The sequence below is a fragment of the Thermobia domestica genome, chromosome 11, assembly GCF_964235325.1.
Source record: "Thermobia domestica chromosome 11, izTheDome1.hap1.1, whole genome shotgun sequence".
In the NCBI taxonomy this organism is placed as follows: domain Eukaryota; kingdom Metazoa; phylum Arthropoda; class Insecta; order Zygentoma; family Lepismatidae; genus Thermobia; species Thermobia domestica.
This window is the reverse complement of record NC_137464.1, coordinates 112,821,383-112,829,271: the sequence shown is the minus strand read 5'-3', so window position 1 is coordinate 112,829,271 and position 7,889 is coordinate 112,821,383.

The following is a 7,889-nucleotide window of genomic DNA, read 5'->3' as shown; positions in this document are numbered from 1 at the left end:
TTTTAATAATGTTTGTCTTTTGTCGGTTTTTTGTATTATTTTTACTTACACATAGCTGAATATGAATAACTAAGAGGGTGTAAGATTTTTTCTGGGCCAATGGGCGATGTGGGTGCATTTTTAAAAAATGACCCAGAGTTGCAAAATGTTAAATACGACGCTGGATGTACGAACACAGCTCCTTGAATGGTGTTTTGAATAGTGCTCTGACGAGCAAATATCTACGCAAGATTAAAGCTTTTGGCTTATGATCCAGGTTTCCGCCTCAGAAGATCTTTCCATATCAAGTAAAACTATTTATTTATTTATTCATTAACAAAGGTCAGATTCGGCTATTAAGTAATTTTACAGTACAATGGAAACAATTAAAAATTAAATATGGAGAAGAATTTTAGAAGGTCAGAGGGTCTATATCTAAAAGTTGTATCATTCAATTGGTAGAACTCAGAAAAACCCTGGAAAAATCCTTGGCCAAAATGTTTCAAACTTGAGGGTCCATTGTAAACTTATCATCTAACTACCATTTGGTTTAACATCAGAAGCCGAACGCTAACAGACTTACAGAGTAACCTATGGCGTTGAAAGTTTAATTTTACATTATGCTTTACTCGATGAACGAAGTAGTTAATACTCTCCGACTCAGTACTATAACGACTAACGTTATTCTGAGGTGAAAATGAAATCTTTTACGCCTTGCAATTATGCAGTACGGGCTAAAGTGGACGGATGATTAATAAAAGTACATAATTATGGAAAGATTGGTCTAATGAGAATGTAGAAGGAAACAGGAGAACCTCGAGAAAATCCACAGATATGAAATTGTCTACCATAAACTCATATGATCTAGGATCGAACCAGGGACTCCTCGCACCAGCGCTATACTACAGAGCCACCATACCCTTCTACTTCTGAGATGGTTTTCAAAAGATATATAATGAGTTCCAGGATTCTCTTCAGTTAATTGTAATGGTGTTTGATAAATCAAAATTGGATATCTACTAGTTGAGCGGTGTTGCGACAATTGCGATCAATTGAAAGTGTCATAATATTTGTTATTAAGATTCTATTATTATTATTATTATTATTATTATTATTATTATTATTATTATTATTATTATTATTATTATTATTATTATTATTATTATTATTATTATTATTATTATTATTAGGTGGTAGTAGTAGTAGTAGTAGCAGTTTTGTTCTAGTAGTTTGCAACATTAACGACAAAATACCGATTTCACTCACACTTGTTCAAAGTTCGAGACTGGTAAAATTAATGTTGTCACTTTGTTGCCCTTTTAAAAACACTGACAAGTAGTATGTACATCACTTTAAAATTCAAGCAACAATAAATACCTAGGTAGATCCAGTCTCGTACTAACACAGAAACCTCAAGAAATTCCAATAAGATATCGAAGAACCAATTAGCTTGTTGCATAGCCCTCATCATATTAGCAATCAAACAAACAAAGAAAAAAGAAGAAGAAAAGAAAAAAAAAGAAAGAAAAGAAGAAGCTAAACTTGAAATCCAAAAAGCAATTTGAAAAATCAGCATTAAACTCTCTGACAAATGAGGTCGAAGTGGCCAGTGTGAATCTAAAATAATATATATTAACAGCGTTTAATCGACTACCAAGGTTGAGTTGATTTTCAGCAAAACACTTTCGACAAAATCGCCTCCAAATTTTATCACCTGTAACATCTACAAAAGAGTGGATTCTATAATGTGGATCAAATGTCATATGACAGTTCTAACACAGGAAAGACTCTTGGGTTGGGCTTCTGTATGATGTTTGAAAATCTGATAACCTTACAAACACAAATTACCATTATGGCGGCATGTTAGAGACCGCCATCTTGAATACCACTTTAATGCTTTAAATACGAAAGTCGACATGCGATGCATATTAAATATGCAATTTTTTACAGGAATTTAATGCCTCTGACCTTTAGTCCAATCACTAACCATTCACTAACTATGCCCTGTTTTGTTACTGACTGAATAATGACGCTGGCCGTTTTATCCTATCACTAACCGTTTACTAATCATGACTTGTTTTACTTTTACAAGTGTCACTGACAACAATGTAACTGATGACAGGAAATTGTGGAGATAATCCTGATGTGTAAACATAGCAACTCGCCTATGGTAGCTGCAGATTTCAATGTGTTTAATCCCGATAAGGAATCAATTCCCCATGATAGTGTTAACAAACTCATCAGCAGATTATGACAAGGGAACATTCCGATTTGGTTAATTCAATTGCTGAAAATGATTGCTAGCACTGGATTCAGCACCATAAGAAACAGAGAAAAAGAAGGTGTCTAGTGGCAGACCGTATACAGGGTGGGAGATAAGCGAAGGCAAAGTGGGAAGATAGAAGATAGAAAATGTCTAGAAATGCCATGTTAATTTTGAAACGAGTAGAAGGATTGAGGCCAAATGTTGGATATGGAAAATGCATTTAGAGCTCCACTGAATAGGCGTAATGTGAATCATGGTGGGCATGTGAAAAGTCGCCATGTTGGAATTAGCGCAAGAAGAATATACGGGAAAGGATCATGTGGTATATGACTCTTAACGCACACCATCTGTTGAAATCAATAGTGGCCAATACAGTTTGAAACCTCTGTAACAGGAGGCGTTCCACGCTATGGCAATGTAGGAATACTGTCGTAAAGGTGACGTGAATGAGGCCACTTTCCAGCCAACAAGCGTTCCGATCCACCCAATATTTGTTTATATGCTGGTAAAAGTGCAAATATGACCAAGGACAACCTGAAAGAGTTTATGACTGACGTTTTATGGCCTTCTAAAGAGCAGATAAAACTGATGCTCCTCGCTAATTCATGGAGAACCAACAAAGAAGAGAAGCTGGTGCAGAAAGTGGACAATGTTGAACTTCCCGACTCATTATCCCTGATGCTTGCACGTCGCTCGTTGGATGTGTTCTTCTTCCGTACTATACGAGTTTCGTAAGATATATAACAGACACCGTTTTTCTGTCATCTGACTTCAAAATATGACAACGAGACAACTTCATTAACTTTCAATCACTCACTCACTCACTTCCAGTTTACAGCACCAAGGTTCCAAGCTATGATTACATATGCTTTCTACAAAACTGGGTATTTGCAAACAGCACCTAACTTGTCGACTACTGTTTCAGTTTCAATACCGGAGACAGCTGTGATGAGCCCTATTGTCCATCTATATCGTTTTTCAAATGTTCACACTGTTGTTTCCATTTTTGTATCAGCTACACAATCATTCTTAAGTTCCATAACAGTTGCAATTAAACAGAGGTCTCAAACTGGTTGGCCACTATCGATTTCAAAAGACGGTATGCGTCAAGTGCCATATGTCACATGATTCCTTTCTCGTATATTATTCTTGCGCTAATTCAAACATGGCGGCTTTTCAGATGTCCTCCGCGATTCACATTACGTCTATTCAGTGGAACTTTATATGCATTCCTCATATCCAACATTTTACATCAATTCATCTACTCGTTTCAAAATTAACATGGCATTTCTAGACAGTTTCTACGTTCTACCTTCGCACTTTACCCTCACTTATCTCCCACCATGTATACGGTCTGTCACTAAACATCCTCTTTTTTCTATGTTTCTTTGGGTACTGAATTCAGTGCTAGCAATTATTTTCACCAAAAATAAATTCACCAAAGCGGAATGTTTTCTTGTGAGAGACGGGATCTGTGTCGGATAAAACTCGCAGTGGTTGCCCGAAATCATTTACAGATATTGAAACTGTCGCTGTCTTCGCATTCTTTAGCAAAAGCTCCCAACGGAACACGACGTTTATATTAAGAATATGGCGTGAATTGAGCGAGAACACTTTCCCCTGAGAAGTGGAAACCGTATAAAATACACATGAACTAGCATTTGACGGAGAACAATCCAGATCATCTGATGTAGTTTACCGAGTGGGCCAGAAAGAAACTACCAACTAACCTGAATCTCTCCTTAAACATGTTCTCTGACAATACTTATTTTTACGTGAATGGAGAAGTAAACAAACGAAACTACTGCTACTGGAATGACAACAGCCCACGTTGAACTGATACACCAGGAATAGCTTGTTTCGAAAAGGTTATGGTCTGGCGTGACATTTTTGGCATGAGAATCATTAGTCTATTCTTCATATACGGTCCAGAAACATCGCTAGCCGCCGTGTATGTGGAGTGGAAGAGGCGTGTGGCATATATCATTTTGCAGAGGATAGTTATTTCAAGTCTATGCTACGGTAAAACAACATAAAAATACACAGTGAATAGTTAGTAATAAGACAAGAGGTTAGCAATATTGCATTCCTACGAAAATATTGCGCATGAAACAATCATCGCACGTCAACCATCGACCTTTGGGTACACATTTCTGTGAAAGTGTAATGATAAAAACCTCCAGAGATACTATATTATTGTAATAAATTTTTAATCCGTCTATTTTTCTAGGAAGCATTCTCCAATTGTGTCAACTGGACTTTCACCAATCAGCACCACTGGATTCGACACTAATCTCGACCATTTTAGATATTTTATTTTTAGCTCTTTCTCAACCTCCAGGCGCATAGGGGCTGAATTTTGACTTAAACGGCATCGGGAATGTCACTATTTATCTCAGGAAGCCGGAAAACTATGGATTCGATACTAATATTGTCCATTTTCGATTGTTTTTACATGTCAATCCTTCCCATCCTCCCTAAGGATGTCATGTAAAAATAATCGAAAACGATTCCCTTTCCTACCCTCATTACATTTTTTCATACTGTAAGTCATATGGGCATTAAGTTTTGAAATTGCTCTATGTGTTCCAAAGCTATGGTGGAATATATATTCATATACAGAGAGTTATACTGTTACGTATTCTGATGGAATATTCAGAATGAAGAAACTAGTTTCCAAGAATGTATGCAGAAAAGTTAAAAACCCACTTAAATTACTGTTAAAAGTTCATATCTAGTATAAATGCTGGAATGGGTGACTTGTCATCGGATCATTTGTCACGATGTTTTTTTTTTTTTTTTTTTTTTTTTTTTTGAGATCATCCAGGTCTGGTTCTTGCTTCCCAGACTCGGTTTGAAACGGAGATACCCCTGACACAGATAGCTTCGCGGGCCCAATAGACCCAGACAAATTCGATGATCCGAAATCATACGAAATATCAGCTCTATAGCGTTGCTGTAGAGTTTTATATTCGTAGCGGATTAAGATCGTCCACTATACGAGAGATTTAATACTCACATGTTTAATTATTGATGTGATATTTCTTAATCATGATAACGTGTCATGACACATAATTTTATGTTTATTCGTCTTTTCATATTGAAAAATAAAGCAATGGTTTCGAACACAGCCTATACAGAAAGCTTTAACAAGAAAATAAATCTTCACAAGATTTGCGGGCTTTTTGATTGTCTTGTAATTATCTTTCAGTGCAATGTTTTGAAACACAGAAGCACACAAGAGAGAAAGAAAACTATTGTTCTAGTGAGATATGAGAAAGATATGTGGTTATTTATTATAGAAAACCTTCCTGTTATAAATTAACTTGACTTCACATATCATATTCTGCCGAGATTGATGGTATGGTCCTATGATCCAGATCTGTTGAAGGCGATATACTTCGGTGGGGAACGGGATAATGTATACTATAAGTGTTGATCTTGCATGATTCTGGTATTAAGCCCTATCGTGGAGCAGAGCCCACGTTCCTGTTAGTAGTTCGTGTTGTTCTTCATGAACTCGGTGTTGCACAAGGATGTAAAACTCAACTATAGATGATGCACGAGTCAAGACGAAACAGAGCTCTTCAAATACCGTAAATATAGTCACACTTTCCGAGACGAGGTATCATTTTCATAACACTTTTCTCGAGATGAGAGAGCCTCAACTATATATCGTAGGGAACACTCGCTTCAATTCATTCAATAAATAAATACACCTATTTCAAAAAGAAATCCAGATCTCGAGAATTTACTTATTTTAAGTCCCACGATTACGCTCCTTAGACTAATGGAAACGGATCATTAATGAAAGTGAATTATTGTAAAATTATTTTTTGTTCTTTTTCACCGGATATCGAACCCACGACCACATAAATCAAAGGCGCACGAACTTTCACTATTCACTTTTTTTTTAAAGTTAACTGATTAATCTAATATTTGAATCGCTTTCTGTTAAAAGGGCGTATATGCAATAAACAAAATTTTCGGTAAATGACAAAAAAAAAAAAAAAAAAAAAAAGTGTTTTCTCACGAGTCGGTTAAGTTGATGAAAAAAGAAAAATATGTGTAAATGTACATGGTTACTGATTATTTATTAGCTATATAGGATGTAACTGTGAATTATTGCTTAATCTACAAACAACATTAAACTTTGGACACATGCGTCCTTTTATTAGAAAACATGGTGACATAAAATGTGAAACCAGGATTTTTCTTAAATATATTTAAAATTTTAGACATTGTTACATTGGTAGTATATTGATGATACTAATAATAGTAATTGGTAATAATAATAATAATAATAATAATAATAATAATAATAATAATAATAATAATAATAATAATAATAATAATAATAATAATAATAATAATAATAATTTAAAAGCAAACATTTTGTCTCCCAAAAATTACTTTAAAAAATATTTAATCTTTGTCAAGATAAGTTCTAAATTAACACTTGTCATCACTGTTTGCCTCACTCTGACTTGTAAAGTACTTTGACTTTCATGTTTACCAATAGGGTATATCGAGAAATGCTGAGGTTAATGCTGGAATATACCTTGACCACCTACATGCTAAATAACAATCCTGTAAAGCTTAATATTGTGCTAGTATAAAAGGTGAAATTTTCTCACGGTAACTGTGGCGAAAAAGCAGAGACTGATCTTCAGCTGGTCTAACGTCCAGGCAATTATAAATTTAAGTGGTTTTTGTTGTGGGACTTGACATAATTGGGAATGCAAGGAAGTAGCATTGCATAAGAAAATATTACTTTAATGGTAGGATTTTTTATTTTTAAGCCAAGTGAGTTTTTTTAAAGTTTTATTCCCCAAATTCCTGATGAGCCTGTGTCCACATTCCAGTACAGCTGATAGACCGACCAACAGGGCACATTAATATATTATAATAATATAATCATTGCATTTAGTACTGTGCTTTTCAGGATTATGTATGAATAGTACAAACCAGCAGAATACAATATTTTAGGAAGAACAAAGAATGCAGTATTCTGAACGTGAACCTTCTAACATATTTATGAGTCACTCTAATTAATGATCCTGATTGGCCAGCACAATGAAATAATTGAGTGCTAGAAATTTTTAGGTTCATCCAGTACTTAATACTTCAATGGGACAGCTCCTGTTCGGTTCAGTTTAGTTTTAGGAAGTAATACAGTTTTTGTAGTGTTGAATGACATAATGAAAGTGTATTTCATTAGTCCATAATTACTTGGAAAACCTGTTCATACTCATGGATTGTTCCCAAAATAGATAAAGTGATGAAGGCTGCTGGTTCCAAAAGTTATTTCATTTTATCCTTTTTCTGTTTGTTACTTGTCTAAAGAGAAACTAGATTTTTCTCATAATATTGTGGCTACCATGACCTAAAATCTAGAATATCTTCACCACTGCTACCGTGAATAATTATAATTAACTCCGTCAAAGGCCATCAGCTTTCCTAAGAGCTCGTTTGATGATGGCCAAGTCCCCGTCATATGGAAGGTCGCTGGGATTGCGACCAGGAAAGAATTTTTGGACATATTTCCTTGTGTAACGCTCTTCATTATTATGCTCTTACTTGTCTGATTTTCAGTTAAAAGGGCGTATTTGTGGAATTACGCTCTTTTAACAGAAAGCGTAGA